Source organism: Diabrotica undecimpunctata, chromosome 2, assembly GCF_040954645.1.
Source record: "Diabrotica undecimpunctata isolate CICGRU chromosome 2, icDiaUnde3, whole genome shotgun sequence".
Classification (NCBI taxonomy): Eukaryota; Metazoa; Arthropoda; class Insecta; order Coleoptera; family Chrysomelidae; genus Diabrotica; species Diabrotica undecimpunctata.
The window spans coordinates 63,846,478-63,870,404 of NC_092804.1; the positions used below are offsets into that span (position 1 = coordinate 63,846,478).

Genomic DNA, 23,927 nt, shown 5'->3' on the forward strand with positions numbered 1-23,927 from the left:
TTCCAAGGAGACTCGCTGTGTCCATTGTGGTTCTGTCTAGCGATGAATCCACTATCCCAGCTATTGAACTCCACTGACTCAGGTTTTAGCATTAAAAACAACAATACTGTAGTGGCGAAGCTTAATCATCTATTGTATATGGATGATTTGAAACTAATGGCATCTACTCGAAGTCACTTAGATCAAATGCTAAAAACTGTAGAAACTTTTTCAAATGATATAGTATGCACTTTGGGTTAGACAAATGTCGTGTACTAAATATAGTCAAGGGTAACGTTCAGCCCAGATAATTCGATATGCAAAATAGCCAAAACATCGAGGCTATGGGCGAAAATTACATGTATAAATATCTAGGAGTAAAGCAAGCGCGGAAAATTGACCATAAACAAATGAAAATGGAATTAACATCAGAGTTCATACGAACAGTAAAACAGCTACTCCGCTCACATCTTAATAGTAAAAATTTGTTTAAGGCATTACTAAAGAAACTCTTCAGCGAAAAGTACGAACACACCTCACAAAGGCACAAAAACATCATCCTCGAAGTGCAGTAGAAAGAACAACGTTACCGCGGTATTTAGGAGGACGAGGACTTATTGATATAAGCGAGTAATTAGAAAAACAGATTACTAATTTACGAACTTATTTTCAGGTGCAGGCGGAGACATTTACTCTTCATCGCGCGATTTGTGCAGTAGATGACACAACACCGATCAAACTAAGGGAACAAGAAATCGCATAAGCCATCTTACTAAGAACGAAAAAATGCGCATCTGGATGGGTAAACCTCTGCACGGGCGACATCCGAATGAAGTCATTCAAGACTATGTCGATAATATATCGTCGAACTATTGGCTGACATCAGGAAAGATGTTCCCTGAAACAGAAGGTTCATTACTCGCCATTCAGGATCAGGTTATACCCACCAAAAATTACCTGAAATATATCGTCAAAGACCCTCAGGTCCAAAACGACAAATGTCGATATGGATGTCAAGCCCAAGAAACTATCCAATATCTTACCGGGGGCTGCCAGGCATTTGCTGCAACTGAATATAAGGAACGGCATGACTTAGTAGGGAAAATCCTCCATCAAGAGATGATGCTTGTAAACTGGGACTGTTACAAACAAACCATCTTCCATATTATCAATACGTTCCTGAGAGTATGCTTGAGAATGACAACTACAAGCTATACTGGGATCGCACTGTACTCACAGACCAAACTGTAGCACATAATAGACCAGATCTCGTACTAGTTAATGAACTAACAAGACAAACAACGCTAATCGATGTGGCGATACCTAACAACAATAATCTACGTGTTAAGTACAACGAAAAGATCGCCAAGTACAGAGATCTGGAAATACAAATAAGAAGACAATGGAGAATGGAAAGTACCCAGACGATACCTATTATTCTTTCTACCACTGGAGTCATCCCGAAAACCTCCTAGAAAACATAAAAAAGCTGGGTCTAAATGAACATCTATATAAGATCATGCAGAAAGCTGTGCTACTTTCGACGACCAGATGCGTGCGAAAATTTTTGGGAGATACACCGACGTACCAAGTCACGTAGGACTCGATAACATGGAAAGAGTCCCACCAGAGCTCAATCCTTTTGATACCGTAGGTATCTGGGATAAGTGAATTTTGCCCTTAGAGGGAGTGTGAGCCGTATGGCTAAATCTGGATAATAATACATCCCTGTCATCACATTCCTCTGTTTATCTTTAGGTCGTCTGTTAAATGATCGTAACTTTAACAGCTGCAGTCTGTTATAGATGTTGTTTATTATATGGAGGTCTCTGCTGATTAAACCAAGTGAATTTAATATTTCCATCAGTTCATCATATTTTATGCTTTCATACGTTTTTTGCGTTTTTATTATTCGACAATATATACGTTTTTTAGTATTGGGTTTTTTAGATATTGTTATGTTACGAAAGTTGATTTACGCCACTCTTGGGGTATTTTTTCACTTTAGTATATATTGTTGAAGATCAATGTAAGTCTTTTTACTGCGTCTTTGTCCATATTTTCAAGAATTTTGCGTAGAAGTCTAGACCTGCGACTTTTCCGTCCTTAATGATGTTTTTAGTAGGTTCTACTTGCACTTCGAGAACAGATGGTTCAGTGTCATCATTTTTAAACTGTTTGATAATGACACTCTTATTGTCTTCAAATGTTGTTATCACATAGTTTATACATCTTAGTTTTATTTTCTCATTATAAACTATTGGATTCTCTTGAGCGTCTGTTAAATGTCTTGCCTTTCTTGACTTATAGAAGCTTGCTGCTTCTGTGATCTTTTTATGTTGAAGTTAAACGAATTGTGTTTATTCTCCAGAATTTCGATTTCGTCACACTCTTCACCAAAAATTCTGTTTTTACAACTGTTTTTAAAAACTATTATTTTGACATTTTTTTTTACTAAAAAATAAGGGCGGATTTTATTTCTTAACATTTGATAGTAATGTACTGGATTTGTTTCTAATTAAACTATGAAATTTGGTTATTATGGGATGTATATATTTATTTTGTAATTGTTTTAAATTAATTTTGATAACCGATTTTTGTCAAATAATCTGGGTATATTCAATCATATTTACTCTTTGGTAATATTTAAAACTGACAAATTTACTGTGTATTTAAAATATTCATATTTTTGAAACACTCGAAATAGGTCTTTTGTATTTCGGGTTTATCTCCTGAGAACTATTCTATCATTTATGCCATTCGTTTAAAATTCCCTCTTTGCCATAAAATATAAAAGGCTTGTTTTAGACGAATTCGGTCTCGGATTTTCTCTCCTGATTTTTAAATATATCCATAACTTAAATATAATTCTTTAAAAGACAGTTTTTAAGAAACGGTTTAAGATAATATTAGATTCAACTTAAAATATTCTTAAAAAGAAATATAAAAATGTTTATTTATTTAAATTAAGGGGTATCACCTCTGTGGTTATTAGCACAAGTTACAGTTTACATCTTTCATGATATGCAATATGAATTATTACAAATAATATGATTAAAACAAATCATTAAACATTTATATGTTGTTAAACAATTGGATGTCCTCGAGGAATTTGAACGTCTTGTTGAATTGGTCTCTGATGTTTAGAACCTCTTTGGAGAGAGACCATAGGACTAATACCGCGCCCTTTATGCGTTTTAAATACGCATTTAGGAATATTTTGGCATAAAAAGGACATTCGATATGTAGTATATGTCTAATTCTAAGAGACGTATTGCAGTACCGATATTTTAGTTGTGGAGTTTTAACATGCAAAGTACTGGAAAGGAATACGTGTAACTACTGCTCTTTACTTTCTATTCATTTGGGCTTTAAAAAAAATAGGTGACTGATTTCTTAAGAGAACTCAAAAGAGGGTACAAAATATTTAAAAGAGGTCTAAGATATCGTAATAAGTAGAGATAATATCTAATAAATTGTAAAAACATGCCTTTGAGCAAATCATAACAACTGGACTCAACGTTTCAGCATTTAAAAAGTATTAGTTGCAGTCGAGTGAAAAATTTTTTTTTTGATAAATTTCCTTGTATGACAATTCAAATTTTTGGTTCAATTTACAATTTCTAATAATTCTATTAAAATTTTTTTATTGACGTGTATTGACGATAATATTTTGAAAAATTTTGACAACTTTTTATATTATTTGTGTGAGCGAAAAATTTGTCGTATTTGCAACAAATCAAGGAAATTTAAGATTTTACTTTTGGCGAGGATCATTTCACTAATTAAAAGCTTCGTATTTGGAGGGCAGAACAATTCAAGAGAAAAACAAATGTCTAGGACGTGAAGTAAAAGTTTGGAAAAGTAAAAACAAACGAAAAACTATCAAGATTTGAAACGATTTTACAAGAGATGTAAAGGCAATCACAAAAAATTGATAAAAATCAACGATAAACAAGACAAGCAATAAAACTAAACCACAGAAATATAGACCAACGTCTGGAAAATTATGATCAGGAAATTAAATAATATGTAGAAAGGATAAAGAGAAAAATGGTACAACCGATGGAAAAAATACATACACAAACTCTAAAGAAAATAACAATTATAGGAGAATAAATGAACAAGGATATTGGAGTAACAGATACAACTCACAAAGGCCAGAAGAAATGAGAAGAGAGGTAAATAACACACAAGTGGAAGAATACGCGGATGAGAGACAATGCACTGACAGAAGTATACAAAAAGAAAACAGAAGGGTTTTTATGAAGGCGCACACTAGAAACAAAGAAACAAACCGGAATTTTTTGTCACCCAAAGGAATTTATAAAACTGGCAGGACATAAGGAGAAAGGAAGTGGATCAAATTTAAAATTTTTGAATAAATGAAACTCCCATAAAAATTTTGATAGACTTTGGCCCTAAAATCTCACGGGTAAATAGAAAATTTATAGAAGAAATTAATTTGACAAATTTAATTTACAAAATACCTCAAGCGAATCCAGTGGGCGCAAATAAACGAACATTGGCAACGATAAATAAAGATATACGAATTAGGGTACGATTGAGAAAGAAAATTTTTTGACTACAATTTGTGATAATGCCGAATATGTCTCATGATGTGGTAGTAGGTGTAGACGAATTATCGGAAAACCATGTTATGATGGATTTTAAAAATGAAACAATGAAAATCAAATATGAAGTGGTAGAATTGGAGCAAAAATTGGATAAGGACAAGGACTATGATAAAAGGAATATGGATGAAGTAGATAAAGATAAAATGGTAGAAATGAATATGGCAACGAAACAAGGACGAAGAAACCAAAAAGGCACAAGAAAAAAATTGAAAGAAATTAATATCTCGAATTCCTCAAAAGAGATGATTCCAGGAAAAGAAAAAAAGGAAAAGATAGAAGAAAAAAAAGCATAGCATTCTTCATAAGAAACGTCACCAGAAAAAGGAAAATGTAAGCAAGAAGAAGACAAAAAGATAAAAGAAGACATTCACACATTTAATGCATGGAACGAGGTGAGCATATATAAAAATAAAGAGGATAAATTAGAAACGACGATATTTGAAGGAGTGTATAAAGACAAGAATACCCAATATACAGTAATAAACGAAGAAAACAGAGTGGCCAGAAAGCACGAGCATTCACTTAAGTGAAAAATTTGGGAAATTTTAGGTCAAATTTCACAACACACAGCCAATTCCCTATAAATATGGACAAGCCGTAAAAAGAAAAATACGAGAAAACATGTAAGTACGTCTAAAATAATTAAAAATAAAGTTTAAATGTATATTTAATGTTTAAAAGTAATTCTAATAGTTTTGAAACTAGGTATTGACTGGAGAGAATTTGTTGCATATGAGGGAAATTTGAGTATGGTCAACAGGCGATAAGTTACTAGGATTTCAAATTTCTGAAAAAATAAAAAGGGTGTTGTGATTTCAACCAAATCACAACACCCACAGTAATATTAGGTTTATAAAATATAAACTGAGGCACGAGGGACATTAAGGGTTTTTCCGAATTAGTGAATCATAATTGTGTAGAGACAAAGGGGACATTTACGGGAAAAAAGGACAATAGCGGTTGTTCAATCATTTATGTAGATAAGAATTTTGTAAACAAAAAATTTGAGTAGAATGTTATATATTGTAAGGCGTACCACGTACGATTAGAGAATGTATAAAGCCATTAGTGAATTTGTTTAGATATTTAATTATCTTTTTTCTTAAAAATTTAACAAATTTTTAAAGACAAAAGGGTAGTTTTGTCATTTAGTTAACAGAGACTATCAACTACGACCATCTATTTAGATTAGAGTTATTTTTTTAATTGTTTTTTTTTTGTTAATTAAAAATTAAAGTAAATATAAAATTTTTTAGTCACTAGTGAAAAAGCTAATAAAAAAAATTTAATAAGAGGTCTTTAATTTGAATATAAGTTTATTTTTTTTTTTCATCATGCTAGCTACATGAAAATGTCGTTTTTGTTAATCTTCTACCTTACATCTTTCTATTTTACTAGCAGTCTTAATGAGGTGGAAATATTTGTCACATTTACGGCATGTATCGCTGCTTGGCTTGTGAAAAGATAAATTAAATTCCTCCACAAAAATGTTTCTGTAAATTGATGAACTTTTGGCTCAATTTTATCATCAATACAGTTTTGTACGTAAAGGCGATATATCTGTGATATAGAAAGATCAGATGATAGATAAAGTTTTTTAGTATGATAGCGTGAGTTGTGACTCTGATCTGTCGGGAACATATTGATGTGGGCCTTTATTCGTTCTTTATCTTCAGATGATAATATTGGGTGGTTCGTATGCTTTCCTCGTTGATCGACTGTACATATTCCTGACTCACTATTCCTTTTTTCTCAACAAGTACCCGTACCTTCTTTTTACTTAAATTGAGAGTGCTTAGATACATTATTTTATATACTTCTGCTGTTATGGCCTTTGGTGAAACAATACCTTCTAGATTGGTTTTTTTTTACTCTCTTCTGTTGATTTTCGTAACCGCTTAACCTTCTTTATTACCTCCTCGATATTATTTGCCATATATTGGTGTTTTGTGCTTTAGCTGAGAGTTCATAGAATCTCTCAAAGATACACAATCTTTCTTGCTCAGTAAACTTTTCATTACATTTTCGCCGACATTTGCAAGAATCTATTATATGCTTGGCAGAAACAATATTACCTTTTGATGACTGATACTGTTTTCTTGCAGTTTTAAGACTCTTCCTTATATGTTTTTCCCAATTTTTTGGCTGTCTTTTTGGCCTTCATTTTGCTTTTTCCTTCCTCTACATATCCCTTCAAGATATGTAACCCAATAACGTCTGCAGTCATATGGACTTCTGTTCGTTTACTGTACTTCTGTTCAACTGTGCGCATCCATTACTTGAGGCTGCGTTGTACTACCCCAGAACTACATGGTAAATGCAGAATGGTGTCAGAGCCAGTGAAAGATGTGCCAGGTAACGAGCAACTTGGATTCCAAAGATTAGAGCTGTTTGTCTCATATTTACCTAAAAAAAGTTAACAAAAATCAATCTCGAGTTCTAACAGCTGGACTTAAGTGGGTCTGATGACACCAGTTAGCGAAAGCTGATATACATGTATCTGTATACCCTGACTAAATGACATGATTTAATAAATAATGTATCTTCTCCGCAAAATGATGGTATATACAAACTGTATCGCGAAACTATTCATAACAATTAGATTTTATTTAAATACACTAAACAATAACAGGATAGTTGTAATATTAACATGTGTTAAAAATAATTATAACAGCCCGTTAACACATAATCGTCAGCCAGTGATGTCCTGCATTTCTATTAATACTAATTTAAATTAATAAAAAAAATACATAACGTAGTTTTACAAAGTCGATCGATGCCGATTAGGATACATAACCTCAAAAAACGTTATCTTAAAGAAAGTAATCAATAAACTTACCTTTTTCTTTAATATTCAGCTCTCTACCGAGTTGGACAATCCTTTTACATCGATCAGACATAGTTTTAAACACTTAACACACGTCAATTGATGAGTTCAGCTACATTGAATTTTGGGCGAACCACGTGTTACTCAGTTACTTGACCGTGTCAGGACAGAGTGGGAAAATATTTTTTGTTAAAGGGGCCGATGTAGACTTGGGACGTTCTACAATGAAACAACCTCTTTAACCCCGGGCCTATTGTGGCCTTTTTTATAAAATATGAAACTGTCTAGTAATTTACATTACTCTTGGTGGAATTTCCATACAGTGCTTATAACAGTCCATGGACTTACGACCTTTCTACATAATAAAGTATTAATCTTTCTCAGTAAAAATCGGGTCCAAACTCAATTTCGAGGAATTTTGACATTGGCCCTTTTAGAACCAAGCCACAGATTCCACAATTCCCGGCCGGTTTGGTATTTTATTCCGATTGTACATACCAGAAATCACATATTTAGTAGCAGTCACTGGTTATTAGTGCAAACTATTGTAAAATGTTAGGTACGCACGCACTCTTGCCCGAACTCCACCTCGCCAATGTTTCTCAATTTCTTCCGCTTCGCTTGCTCTTAATTTACTCTAATTACTTGCAGTGCGATTACTTATCGATTTTTGGTAAATGGTTATAACATAATGTTTGTTTTTTTTATTTTACTTCTGTGTTTATTTGAAATACCGAAAAGAAATTGTAAATTCACAAGCGAACAATTGTAATTTTATAACAAAGCTTTGTAGTGACGATAGCGGAGTGAAATGCCAGCAATGTTTTTCAGAGTTTTCAATTGAGCACGGTGGGCGATCCAATAAAATATCCCTTGAAGTGTGCAAAACACAAGGCTACTGTAACGGCGACTGCAAGCATTTTATCTATTTAAACATTTTAAAAAAGTGATACCATTCAAAACGACTTAATTGTTGCAGCCAAAGAGGCCCCATTCGTTTATCAGACAGCAATGCACGATATAAGGTTTAAAACATTTGATTGTACGTAGAAATTAATATCAGAATTCTATGAATCAATTTTTATAACAGGCTTTTTTTGAAAGTGTTACCAACGACACTTCAAATAGGAAAGACATGGAACTGGCACGTATTTTTTTTAGATATTTTGTACTATGAAGGGTGTACATGCGATACTACTGGATTTTAAGTCTTATCACGGTTAAACATTGAAAATATTGACTAAAAATATGATTTCAACATAACGTCACCAGTATGTAAAGTGAAGTAAAGATATTGTAGGAATTGGATTCGTCACACATATTGTACACAATACACTTTATAATAATGTGTATGGTTTGCCTATGCAAATTGAGGTACAAGCTGTGAAAATATAAACAGGAAAAGGAAGTCTAAAATACCAGGTATTCAACATTGAAAATAAACTTTAGCCATAATTTATTTCTATATCACATTAACCCATCTTTTACCAAGGACAAGAACAATAAATATAATTTTACAAACTAAGTTTTATTCATTAAAGTAAAGCCTAATTAAGGAAAAAATACAACAAAAAATTTTCATGTACTTAACTTAAGAGAAAAACACTGGTGCGTACACGCATCATTGTCTAAATCTCTTAAGAATAATATTGCGGAAAAGAATTGGCGTGTAAATGTACTTTGTACTTTTGACACGTATACACTGTATGATTATGACATACTCTGCAACGTATGCGTTTTTTTGCTTAAAAATAACGTGATGCAGATGATCTTTGCGAAATTCACTTTTTACATTCACTAGAGCCGCTTGAGATTCTCTGGTATTTTCGAATTGCAAAAGTCGCAAAGCTAAGTAGGATCTAAGGTTGAGTTGCGACATTTTATCATCATTTGCTATATCATATATTTTCCACAAATTGACGATCATTATTTAAAATATTTTTAAATAAGGGCTACCACCATTTCTTACCCATAATTGAGGAGCTCGCATGCAAAACCGGATATATCCACTTTTTACACAAAATCATGTTTTGGTGGTTTCTGTGTCTAAGCCATGATATTTTATAGGTCTACATATTGATTTGCAACCAAAACCGTATGAATCCCTCCAAAATCGTTAATTAAAGTTCGACCTTTGGAGCAAAAGTAGTTATATCCAAATTTTGCAGGCAAAAGCGGATATATCCAAATAAACAAGTCTGTGTGTATTCTGTTGCAATTTTTAGTTCGTTACTGACATTGGTTATGATCACACGTGCTTTCAATCGTGCTTAATAAGAGTAGTGTGTTTAAGTTTTACGTTAAAAATTGTATATTATGGAGTATATTAGTGTAAGTGTAGGAAGTGATGAAAGCAGGAAAAAAAAGACGCGAGAACAAAAGGGAAGCGAGTGAAAGCAAAAGTAAGGTTAGGTATTATTTTAAAATTGCGATTTTACTAATTTTTTTGTAATTTTATGTATTTAGATCCCCACCCTAGATTAGAAGGTTTTACACGTCCTTGTAGTCAAGTCTTAGAAAACAGTTTTATAGTAACTAAGAGAAAATCCGCCAGGATATGTTTTTATGTAAATATATGTCTGTTGTGCCAGTTAAACGACGCAGACAAAATAAAGAAATGAAGGAAAGGAACGCAACAGTTTGTTACATGCTTAAGTCTGATAAAAATATGGTTAAGGTTTGCAAAACTTTTTTCTCTGCTGTTTTTGGCGTAACTAAACACAGACTTGTCACTGTTACAAGGGTTTTGGGGGAAGGAGGTGTTCCGAAGGGGAAAAGGGGAGGTGATAGAGTATCCAAGAAAACTGCATCAAAAAAAGAAAAAGTACGACAATTTATTGGTTCTTTGCGTGGTAAAGAAAGCCACTATAATAGAAAAAAATCTAAACGTATATATCTTTCTTCAACTCTTTCTGTGGCAAAGCTGCATAAAATGTATAACAGGCAATGTAATCCTGAAGATCAAGTAACCTACGATATGTTGAGAAATATATTTTTAAATGATTTTAATGTCGGCTTCTTATCCCCTGCGTCAGATGTGTGTTCCAAGTGCACCAGGTTAAAAGATCAATTAAGACACACAAGAGACCTACAGCGAAGACAAAACCTCATTATGGAGTACTGCGTCCATAGAAAAAGGGCAAACACTTTCTATGAACTCGTTCAAGAAAAAACTGATAATAGCATGACCTTTTGTTTCGACTTTCAGCAAGTTCAACCGCTACCCCGAACACCAATCGGGGATGCGTTTTATTCTCATCAAATTAGTTGGTATGCTTTTTGCTGCGTTCCTATGACGTCTCGTAATCCGATATTCTATGTCTGGACCGAAGATTTGGCTGTAAGAGGGGCCATTCAAATTGGTTCTGCTTTATTTCATCATCTTCAAAGTTTGAATTATGAAGGAGTACATCTTCTCAGACTATTCTGCGATGGATGCGGAGGGCAGAATAAGAATTCACATATTATTCACACCCTAATATATTGGCTTAAAAACCAGTCCCCAGATAATTTGACAGAAATAATAATAACATTTCCAGTCCGAGGACATAGCTTTCTACTTGCGGACCCATCATTCGGTAGAATTGAGAAAATCTTGAGAAGACATCCAGTCATAACGCCTAAAGAAAAATACATATAAATGTATTCGGAAGTAGATTCGGTAAAAAAACTTGGTTCTGACTGGCAAATGTATGATGTTAAAGAACTGGAAAAAGTGTAAAAGAAAATAAATGGAATTTCTGAATGCAAAAAAATCCACTTAAAAAAATTTGTGAATAAAAATAATGAAACTACTATTAAAGTAAAAAAGTTTCAATTTTATCGGTTCACAGCATCAGGTGACACAACTTGGGAGTCGCTTGTCAAGAAGGGAACATCAGAAAATATACGGCTAAGTAGGTTACCATTGAGTAATTCAATACCGGATAAGAAGAAAAAAAGTTTGAATCATTTGATGAAAGAGCATTTTGGTGAAGATTGGCGAAACAGGGAAGACCTTTTGTGGTACAAAAATTTATTACACAGTAACGGAGAAGAAACCGTAGATATTTCGGAAAATAATGAAACCCAAGAAGATGGAGACAAGCTATGAGATTGCCTGCACGAAGAGACTTCAATACATATTTAAATTTGATCTTTCTATTTTTGCAAATATTACTTTAACTATATTGTTTTGTTTATTTAATGAAAAATAAATAATTTTTTTCGCTCACAGTGTGTCATTTTGTGTGCAAAACCGGATATATCCAATGTTTTTTTTCTAATAACGCCGAGTTGTATACTTTTTTTATAAAAAAATATACGTCATTCAGTTAGTAAACCCCATTAAATTGAAACTGTTTTCTCAAATTAATATAATTTTTTAAAATAAATATGTAGGGTATTTTTTTCATCTCAAAAAAAAACTGGATATATCCGGTGGATATATCCGGTTTTGCACACGAGCTCCTCAATTGTTATCCGGTAGTTGGATACACCATTGTCATGTAAATCTACACCACCCATGTTTTTATGATACTGATAAATAACTGCAGGCTGTGGCACACAAATAATTTTTTTGTGGTCGGCTGTATCTCCTTGCAGTTGACAATGGTTCAATGTGGTAATGAGTGCTAATCAATGTAGCTATTGAATTATCGTGCTATCTTACTAAAAAAATATCCGTATTCTCTTCAAAGTAAGAGTCATACCAACCCTTAGGGCTTTTTTTCATAAGGTTTGTACATTCTAGAGGACACCCTTCTGTTCTATCTGCTCTTATAGTGCCTGCTGCAAAAAACCTTGTTCTTTCAATGTTCGAAATAAACCATATGATAAGAAGAAATTGTCAAAAAATATGTTGTGATTATTCTTATTTTTAATATTTAATAATAAATCCAGAAAAACTCTAGTTCCCAATGGTTTTTGTCCACTGGTGCAGTAGATGCACCTTGATAGGGCACAAACTTGTACATATATCCTTCACTTGAACAAATACACCAAAGTTTAAAACCGAACATTACCGGCTTGCTTTTATAAACATTTTACACGAGTGCCGTCCAAAGTACCATTTCCTTATTTATAGATATGTTGTGTGAAAACACACCAAATTGCATGAATTTCTGATTGGTTTTGTCAAAAAATGGGCGCAATTCACAAAATCTATCACTTGTATCAATCTATCCACTGTCGCTTAAATGTAAATTACGTTTTATGGAGGTAAATTTGTTACGGCTTATGCAGCTTTTTACAAGCTGTACCCCTTTATCTTCGTCAAGTGACCAATACATGTTGAGGTAAAGTGTGTTATTCCGATAAAATTAAAATTTCAATAAAGTTAAGACAGTCTTTTCTAGTTAGACTAATATCATGTCTGTTATTGGCATGAGCATATTGTAAAGAATATTGAACAATCATGTCTTGCATATTTAAGTCAAAAAATTGAAAGAAAATTTCCAATGATCAGTCCTTCCAAAGCCTTTAGAGATTCAGTAGATGATTTTTCATTTTATTTAGTTAACTGCTTATGCAAAAATTGTCCTTTTTTCGACTTGGGGGTCTCTTTCACATTTTTTTCTTTTTTGCTTCTAGATTTACTTTTTGTATGTAAGGAGTTCTCAGTCGGAGATTCCGCTATGAACCGCAAATTGTCTCCTACATCATGTAAATCTTCCTCCCTAGTGTGGATTTCAAATGTGCTGGCAATATCTTGATTGTGACCCGTAAATTCATTTCCAATTCCTTCTGGGTCTGGAATATCTTCCTCATCAGTTAATTAATTAACGTCTGGCAGAATATAAACAATATTTTTTCCACCTAAACATTACATATAGTGTAGATGTATATCAAGAAAATGTGAAATAAAAATACGTACCATCATTTTCCAGCTCATCAACTACCTCCTCTAAAAGAGCTTCAAGTTGTTGTTGTGTAAGAAATTCGGGCATGATTATAATAAGAATAGAACAGTTATTATAACCAACTAACAAATATATAAAATCAACGGCGTTTCTATCAAGACTAACAAAAACACAATATTTCAATACTTTTAGATTCTTCAAGGTCAAATCCAATACACCGATAGTGGCGACGAACAGTTGACACTAGTACACAGGTTTTATGAGAATGTACAGCTAAACAGATTTAACTGCAACAGTGACGATTTGACACGACCAGACACGACAGACGTTTGTTGATGCGGTGTTACCTAATCAAATATTATTTTAGAGGTCATCATCATCACGTAGCGCTACAACCCTGGGTGGGTCTTGGCTGACTGTACAACTTTTTTCCAATTTGTTCGGTCTTCCATCAACCTAAGGTCAAATGGAATGTTCGTTTTCCGGAGATCTGCTTGGATGTTATCTCTCCATCGCATTCTGGGACGTCCGAGTGGTCTTTTGCCTGTAGGAATCTCCTCCCATACCAGTTTTACAAGCCTCTTTTTATGCAGTCTGTGCACGTGGCCTGCCCATCTTAGTCGCTGTGATTTAATTTCTTGGACAATATCGGCGTCATTGTAGAGTGCTTTTAATTCGATATTGGTTCTGATCTTATACTGGTTTGTGGTGATGTCATGGTCAGATATTTTAGAGGTACTGAACTGTAATATTAATACTCCATAATTACTGTAATAAGTTTATAATTATACCTATTTATTATCAGAGCACTAATAGCAAAGTTAAAATGTTTGAGGTAATTGATAAGATATGTTATTTTCTGAAGTTATCAGTCAGATTCATTAAAATGAATTAAATTAATGGAAGTCTATTAGAAAGGGAAGTTTCATACTGAGAAATGCGATATTTAGTTAAAATAAATTGTTTCCAATGGTTGTGGAAATAAGCTTATAAAAATAGATTTACCTATTTTTATTTTCAAATATCACCAAGCTCGCTATTTTCGCTGTCGGAATTTAATTGTGAATCGTCGCTAACTGAATCTTTGTCTGGATTATTAATAAAACGATCCACGACTACATCAATTAGTGGCTCCTTTGATATTAATTCACGTTCAGTTTCGATGGCTTTGTCTGTTATTTTTTTCCACTCCTCCACTGGAAAGGCATGAAAAAATTCGTCCGACAGCTGCTGGATTGACGTAAATGTAAAGTTTATATTTCTGGCACCCACATATGATTTCAAAGTTGCCCAAACCATTTCAATAGGGTTTAAATCTGGATGGTATGCTGGGAGTCTAAATACATCATGTCCTTGTGCTCGTATAATTCTATCGATTGCATATTTTACATAACGAGATTTATGCAATTTTATTATGTTATAGAGATTAGGTTTTAACATAGAGGCAATATGTGCAATATTTCTTTCCGGAAGCCATTCCTCCATAACACACTTCTTCGATGCGAATGTGAGACATTTATCTTCCTGTGTATTATGGTATGGCGCATTATCTAACACTATTACAGTATTCGGAGGCAAGTTACATAAAAGATGGTCTTTCAACCATTTTTTAAAATTTGCATAGTTCATGTCATTATGATAGTCTCCAAATTTTGACGTCGCCTTCCACCTCAAATAAGAATTAGGAATAAAACCTTGTTCATTTCCTGCTCCAACAATAATTAAACGTTGCCCTTTTGAAACTGATTTTTTAAGTCCATTATTACTGGTATCTCACCAATTGTTTTTTGCAATATGGCTTGTTAGTAAATAAGTTTCGTCAGTAAATACTATAAATTTATTTGCATCTCTAGCTTCTTTGATTTTCCTCAGATATTGCAGCCTTAAATGTCTAATTTCATGTTTTTCTATCAACATTTTTCTGTTGTTAACTGTTTTTTTTTTCAGCGAAACCCAAGTTTGCGGAATTCCATCCTCATACTTTCTCTACTTAGCAGTATTTTTGAGGACTTTTTTGTCGCTTATTAGGTGTGGAGAATCTGGGGGTTTCTCCATTTTCAACCTCACGACCCTCTTTAGCGACTTTTCGGATGATGGATAAACCGACACCTATAACATTTGAATATTATATTAATTTTTTCCTCTTATTCGATTATTTTCTCTCTTTATATAACAGCACTTCTTTTTATATTCGATTTATAACAAATTTAATGGTAATCTAAATATGCAAATCATTTATATATATATATATATATATATATATATATATATATATATATATATATATATATATATATATATACATAAACATTTTAATATAAATATACAATCAATTTATCTGTCAAAGCAGCTACTCGTTCTTGCACTTTAGATAACTCAATAAGAAGAACATTCCTTCCGCTTCCTGTTGCGTAAATTTTAAAACCGAGTATATAATTTCACGAGCTTATGCAGTCAGAATCCGATATTTTACGGCACTTTATGAAATGAATAGGCACGCGATTCATTTTATTAAAAAATTATTTCACCTCTTAGTTTTTTATATGAAAATTCAACAACAATAATTATTTCACGAATTACGAAGTTCTCTGACAACGTAGCAAACGCACCAAAATTTAAGTTCAATGCTAAGTATACGGATGTTTACACATCGGGTGCTTGCATACAACTGACTATCGGTTCCTCCCTTTATCGATGAATTAACCTTGAGCGTTGCAGTTATATCTCTTGTTATTATATGTGTTATATCTATAACGTTTAGGGTAAATTTCAGTCTTTACTGTTATTAATTTTAACATATTTTTAAAATATACGAAAAGTCAATAGTTCAAAACATACGTAAAAGATGGACGCACGAATAACACCAATTTTACTAATTTTTGAAAATTGATTGTAGACTTATTGTATTTGGTATGTTAAAGGTCGTATTTTTAGTAAGTTGTAAGTAACTTTAAAAATCAAATAAATTCGTAAAAATTTTAAAATATTTGATTGCTGAGGTCAAGAAAAAATTAAAACTGAACTGGTGCGTTAACGTACCAATGGTAAAAGATGGGTTAAATTAAATCTGTTTTTTCCATCTGAAGAAATACTGCAAGCATTGGAAAAACCACAAGCATTGAGATTGGAGTACATTTGAAGAGGGTAAAGATATTAAAATTCCCTATCTCTTACTGTAAGACAGCGGTACTCTGAAGTACAACATTTCAGTCTAATAAAAGGCATTAATTTGTAATTATAAAAGATTTACAAACATCAAATTATATATTTTGCATACGCACCTTTTAAAAATCATCTAAATATGCATATAATAATATTCATCTTATAACAATTTTTTTATATTTTTCAAGATCTAAAAGTTAAGTATCATCTATTTTTTATCTATTAAGCTAAGTACCTTTACGGTATCAACATCCATTCAGACGAAAACAAATTGAATTTAATTTACCCCATCGAACTAAAATTTATCTATCGCTTTTGGCTAAGGGCATTTATTTAGTGTAAAATGAAACAAGATAAATAAAGTGTAAGTTAGAAAAGCCGATCTCCACTAGACCGTTCACTTTCAGAGTGAAGTCATAAACCTTCATGGATATAGTTGGGTCAGCCATTTATGTTACAAACGAAATTGAATTGGATTTCAATGGAAGCTTTCAGTAATATAGCAGTACACTCTGTGAAAAAAGGGTTGGTGAAAATACCTATACGTCGAATATAGGAGGAAACATGTGAAATAAAATGGACACTAATCTTGTATATTTGCACCCAAAATTGTCTAAAATTGACGTGTCTGAAAATCGTTTTAATAGAATAAATTCGTTAATGGTTACCGGAGAGCTAAAATTCGGTTTGGCATTTTATGTGAACATTTTAAAGGGTACCTAATGTACTTACTCTTACCCTTTGTTCAGATAAATGTACTTTTTGGAATCACAGATATATGTAAAAGTGAAAATAAAGTATTATATTCTTTTTTATTTTGTTAAGCATTATCATTTTTTCAATGGAATAAAATAAAAGGTTTGTGTTCAATCTACGACAAGCAAGTAGAGTTAAAATTATTGTTCTCTCAGAAAAATTGTGAATTTTGGTATGTACACTTTATATTTAAATTAAAGATCTATAATATAACGCTATAACTATAGATGTAAAGTAGAGTTTAAGATGAACGAAGCTCTAAAATATAATTCCGTTCTTACAATATAGGGAAAAGTTGACAATTATGAAATTATTAAGAAAAATACAATTAAGATCTGAACGTGTAAATAACGTAAGTGTTTCCTTTTTATTCCGATTTACTCTGTACGAGTACTAGAAACCACTTCGTTAGAATTTTTTTTAAGGCATATTATTTACAATCTACTTATAAACAGTACATTGAGTAATTAGTAAATGTGATGACAATATTGACTTAATTTGGGTACCATGCAGCGACAGTTCTCCATTTTCACCTATGTAATCAGGTCTTCTGGCCAAGTCCTCTTCAGTCTTCATTCCTTCATCGGTAGCTAATATTATTCACTTATAATTTGAATTAAGAAGTTTGGCCTTGCTGGTTTGAAGTGATATGACATCTTTTACGGTTGGTACTCCTAGGTTATTGGGGATAGTTGCATTGCTCTCATACCAAGGGGCGTTAGCTATCATACGCAGTGTTTTTGATTGCAAGGTATAAAACATTTTTGTGTTCGAAGGCTTGCTACAGCCCCAGAGTTCTACGCCGTAAGTCCATATTGGTTTTATTATGACTTTGTAAAGCAGTATTTTGTTCTCCAATGACAGTTGTGACTTTCTGAAAAGCAACCAATTCATTCGTTTTAATTGTATATTAAGCTGAGTTTTTTTGACGTTAATGTGTTCTTTCAGGTCTTTTCTTTTTTTATCATGTCCAGAAATATTGTCATTCATAAAATTTCGGCCCAGCATCGGGCTACGTCGGTTCCATCTTTGTTGACGAGCCACAAATTTTTGAGGATACATCGATAAGGAGACTTTCTGCATATAAGAAGATGTTCCATATTCTGTGTTTCTTCACAGTCACAGTTCACATCATCTTGGTCTATTTTTCCCCATTTTGCCATGTTTGATTTTACTGGAGCGACCCCCGTTCTTATCCTATTCATAGTTTTCCACGTTTTAAATTCTAGGGACTAGCCACTCTCTAGAATTTGGGGAATTGGGACAGAGGAAAATACTCAGGTTCATCCTTCACTGTTCCAAGAAAGCTTTTCCTGGATATTAGTCGCTTTCGTGGTGTTAGAGCTTTGTATAGGGCATGCCGCTCATCCGCGATCTGTTTAATTGTCTCTTTGTGCTCTGCAACAACTCTGCGTGTTGTGTTTTCTGCAAAACCCGCTGTTTTATGTAGATTTGAAATGGCGTTGGTTTTATGCACCCCGTTACTATCCTGCATGTCCCATTTAGCGAAGTATCAACTTCTGCCTGATGTTGGCAGATCTGCTCCAAACGGGGCACGCATAGTCAGCAGTTGAGAAACACAGTGCCTGTGTCGTTGTTCTTAAAACGGCAGGACGTGCACCCCAGTTACTTCCTGTTAGCTTTCTGAGTATGCTGTCCTAGTTGTTACTTTTCCTCTCGATTTTATGCAATGTTGTATGTAGGTGAGGGACCGATCCAGAGTTACTTCAAGATGTATAGGTTGGTTTGGGTGTTCTAATGTATTACCATTCTACGCAATTTGGAGTTTTCGCTTGGCTGCCATTGCGCGAAGGTGGAAAGCGCAGACTTGAGTTTTAGAGGTATTGGGCCTCAGGGAATTCTGAAAGTAGTACACTGTCATTGTTTTTGAGGCAGTTTTGAGTTTCTCCTCCACTTCTTCTAAACTATTTCCTTAAGTACATATTGCAAGATCGTCAGCATAGAGGAAGTGCTTGGTTTCGGTCGGTGTAGGTTGGTCGTTTGTGTATATATTGAAGAGCATTGGTGCTAATACATTTCCCTGTGAGAGGCCGTTTTTTTGAACACTCCACCTACTCACTATACCCTTTAGCATAACGAAAAAACGTTTTGCAGTAAGAAATATACGATCTTACCCAGATGATGGTCAGTGAGAGTATCGTATAATTTGCGGAGCAATGTTTTGTGCCTTACTGTGTCATAGGCTGCTGTTAAATGTACGAAAGCAGTCCCTGTTATAAGATTTTCTTCAAAGTCTTCTTCATTTTGTTCTGTTAGTGCGAGGACTTAACCGGTGCGAGATTTGCCGGGTCTGAATCCTCCTGGTTGTGGGATGAGATACTTGTCGACATTTTTTTCTATTCTGGCGAGTATGACTTTCTCGTATAGTTTAAAAAAGTGACACAACAGCAAAATAGGCCTGTAGCTAATGGGATTTTTTGGGTCCATTTCTGGTATTAACAAGGTGATTACTTCAGATTTCCTATGATTTTGATACTATGATTTTGGAATTTTTCAGGCTTTGCAGCACGTGTTATAAAGTTGCAAGATCCAGTTTTTTATTTCTTGGCCTAGATGCTTTATTTGTTCACTGAATAAATCATCTTCACTTGCAGCTTTCTCGTTTTTTAACCTGTTCATACCGTCATGGAGTTCTTTTACTGTAAAAGGAGTTCCAAGGTGGTTTACTGTAATCTTGCAAGGTGGTTTATGTTCTTTTGGATTACCGCTAAGTTTTTTTACAAGGTTCCATGCTATTTTGCAGTCATGTTTTGTGTCATGTTCCCATTTTCAGAGTCTCAATCCACTTTTCCTGTCTAGCTTGACTTAGCTGTTGGAGTAGTACTTCTCTGCAGTCAAACGTCTTGGCTAAAAAGGTCAGCGAAATAGAGGGTTTCGTATGTTCTCATTAGTTCTTTGAACTCCCTGGAAATCCCGTGAACATATTGTTGTCTAGATCCTCTGAGGATAGCTTCTCTAGACACATTTTTAAGTACCTTTACACATTTTTCGTAGTTTTCTACTTTTGGTTCAAGGCGTAGCAGTTCAGAATCTAGCATGTCTGCATACTTTTGCTAGTTTGCCTTTTTAAAGTTAAATCTTCTTCTAAATGGAGTAGCTTGTGATCTGACAATTAGAAAGTTAATTATTCCAAATGGTTTATGCTGAGTTTTTGGTAAGGGGTTATATACTTCTTTGGTACATCGGTCTTCGAGGTTATTACTTGGAAACAGATATCCGGGTTATATCCTCTTTTTCAAACTTTGCTCTGAAAAGATGGTGGAAGTTTAGGATCGTGGATTAACGAAAAGCCACTCGTTTTGGCCCATGCTTCTATTGCGTCTCCATTTGCGTCCGAATCTGCATAGCCCCAGAGTAAACTGTGACTGTCAAAGTCACCTACTTTCAGGTAAGCTTTCGGTCCTAATGCAACCCAAGATATTTCACAACGTCTTTAGCAGAAATTGGGCCAATGTTTAGACTGAATTGTAGATAAGTACGTCTTCTTGTTGTAAGATGGGCTGATTTTTCATTATTGACTTTAATTTTAAATTTTGTTAACCAATTTTCTAATGTAGGTATGCATGTAATTTTGCAGCTTTTCAGATGCTATTTTTAGATCTTTGTTTAACACTAAAATAGCTATATTATCGGCAAAAGTCGTCACTGTAACGTCATCTGTAGTAGGTATGTCAGCAGTAAAGATGAAGTACCCAAGACATTTCCCTGACGAACTGGGGATTGGATTTAGTGATAGGTTGAGAAATCAATATTAATTTTTACTTGGAACGAACGTTCGGTAATATTGGACTTCAGGATAAAGTACATATCGTTAGGCAGTAAATATTTTAATTTATACATCAAACCGTTGTGCCAGACTTTATTAAAAACCTGCTAAATATTGAGAAATTCTGAAGCACACGTAGTCTTTTCTTTCAAACTTTTCTTGATTTTATTTATTATTTTATGACACTGTATGATGGATTGCTTAATAGAAACCAAGTTGATGTTTGGGTATTATGTTCTCGAGTGGTACAGTTTCGCTTATTCTATTTAGCAGAAGTCTTTTAACTATCTTGGACATCAAGATAACAAGCTTACCGCACGATAGGAAAAAGGTTCTGTAGACAATTTACCTGGAATTCCAATAATTATAATATGAGCATATTTTCACTGGATTGAAAATTGTCTTAAATGCAGCATTCTATTCTAGATAATAGTAAGCATAAAAAATGCTTTCCTGGGTAGATATTTTAGGATTCTATCATCGATTAAATCGTATTCTGGGGCTTTGTGAGAGTTGGTACTCATTATTATTCTGCGAATCTCGAATAAGCAGAATGCTTTTAATGGATGTGATAGTTGGCAGGGAGAGATCTAAAATAGACGAAATAAAAATCAATCATAAGATACCAGAAATTTCAAGAAAATTGCTAGTAAAACTAAATACAAATTAAGAAATTATAAATTAGGAAGACGTGGTTTCAAAAATATTAATAAGAAAAGACTGATCTGCATTGAATTCAAAAAATTTGAGTTAAAAGAACAAGGTACTCAAAGAAACAAAGAAATTAGGAGGTAAAAATAGACATATCTATAAATTAAGACTATCGAAAACACATACAAATTTAAAGAAAGAAACTTCGCAAATATCAAAAAGAAGTAAGAAAGAAAGCTGAAAATGTAAATATTCGTTATAAAAAATAGCTTCTAAAATAAAGCTATAGTAACAGAAGATTTGAAAATAAGTAAAGCTATTAAACATTGTGATAGGTCCCTCTATGAGGAAGAGTAGTTATCAATGGACATTATTACAAAAAGGACAACGAAAATAACGAAAACAGCGCACTCAACAAACAAGTAACGAAGGCTAATTGGACAGAGAATGAAAAGAATAAATGAAAAGAAAATTAAAACTGCAATTAAAAAAAACACATTACCGAAAACCGAAGAGAGAAAGAAATACTTACTGTCGGTGCGGACGATAGTAGCACATTTAAAAGTAACAGTAACGAGGATAAAGATAATGTTGAGGTGATTAAAAATTATGGTGACGGCGTTCGCATTGGCCGTGAAAATAATTATAGTTGTGTTAAGAGAAATAATGTTGATTGTTTTTATGAGAACTTTGGTTATTTTCATTTAGATTTTAATTTTAATGTTGACTTTAATATTATAAAAGATAATCCAGTTATAAAGGCAGGTCTTAATGTCAGTAAAAATCAATGCTTAAACAGAGATAGGAGTATTGAGCCAAGAGAACATGACCAAGATTACTAGTGACTAGTCATCAGAGTAAAACAAATAAAAATATGAATAAGTGCTTTTTCTCGATAGCTGTCCTATCCAAAATTACTGAGAGACTTATAAAATCCCGACTTTGTCCTTTCTCGTTGAAAATAAGATTTTATCACAAAGTCAGTTCTGTTTTTTATCTAATAAATGTACCATGTGCATGTACCATGTGCATAGCAATGATGCTATGTTTTCTGTACTACATGAGGTCTATCAAGCACTAAACAATAATCTTTATACTGCCACTGTTTTTTGTGACTATGCCAAAGCTTTTGATTATGTAAATCATAACATTTTGATAAAAAAACTAAATTTCTACGGAATTCGAGGTATTTCTTTGAATTAGTTCCAATCTTACTTGAGGAATAGGAAACAACTAGTTCAAGCAAATGATACTGACTCTAGTTACAAAAGCATTGTGTCTGGAGTACCGCAAGGTTAAGTACTAGGACCTCTACTTTTTCTTATCTTTATAAATGACATCACCAACTTAAAAATCGATGGAAATTTTTTTCTTTTTGCTGATGATACCTAGTATCCCAGTATTACCTAGAAGAACTTTAATATTGAAACGCTTCATGCAATTATAACTTCTAATCTACTTAAAATAAAAACCTGGTCCGACTCTAATTTACTCTCTTTTAACGTGGGTAAGACAGTAGCATTATCATATAAAGGAGCTCTTCAACCCTTGCTTCTTAATAACACCCAGATCAGTATAATTGATTCTGTATTCCTATGGATTTGTTAAGTTCCTTCATATCGATTTGATAAGTAAGAAACTGTTTTAAACAGCCTTACCCTGCTATGAAATTAGATCTGTTTCAAAGGAAATGAATTTAGCATCTTCCAAAATAACATATTTTTTTTGTTCGAGTCTCATTTTCGATATGGCCTTCGTTTTTGGGATTCTAGTACAGGTGCCCAATCTGATGTTATTTTTAAATTACAAAAAAGAGTAATACGGTATCTTTTTGGCCTCAGTACAATAACAAATTGCAAAGGCTACTTCAAAAATCACGGGATTTTAACTCTTCCCTCTCTATATATTCTAGAAACTGTTTGAATAATACATATACACCTACATGTTTTTCCAGCAAGACCTAGTCATGACTATTTCACTAGAAATTCAAGCTTTGATGTGTATAGTAAAGAAATCTATATTGTATTCGAAAAAAAAAAAATATTACAATTATCTCCCTTTGCAACTTTTATTTAAAACTTCTTTCCTTAAGCTCCATAAATTGACAAAAGCCTGTCTATCTGAAAGACCTTATTATTTAGTGAAAGAGTTTCTCAACGAATAATTAAGAAAGTACAGTTCGTTTAGATACATTATAACAAGGTATTTTTATATATATTTGGGTATCACATGCAGCAGCTTAAACTTATTCGTAAACTAGTTCGTAAGGTTTTATTACGCAATTTGCA

At 33.3% G+C, this 23,927-nt stretch overlaps 1 protein-coding gene across 1 annotated transcript in view; it reads right to left on the reverse strand.

Moving 5' to 3' along the window:
* LOC140434632 (voltage-dependent calcium channel gamma-5 subunit-like) overlaps positions 1–23,927 on the reverse strand; it is a 1,250,929-nt gene that overhangs the window by 272,881 nt on the left and 954,121 nt on the right. The gene's annotated exons all lie outside the window — the stretch shown is intronic.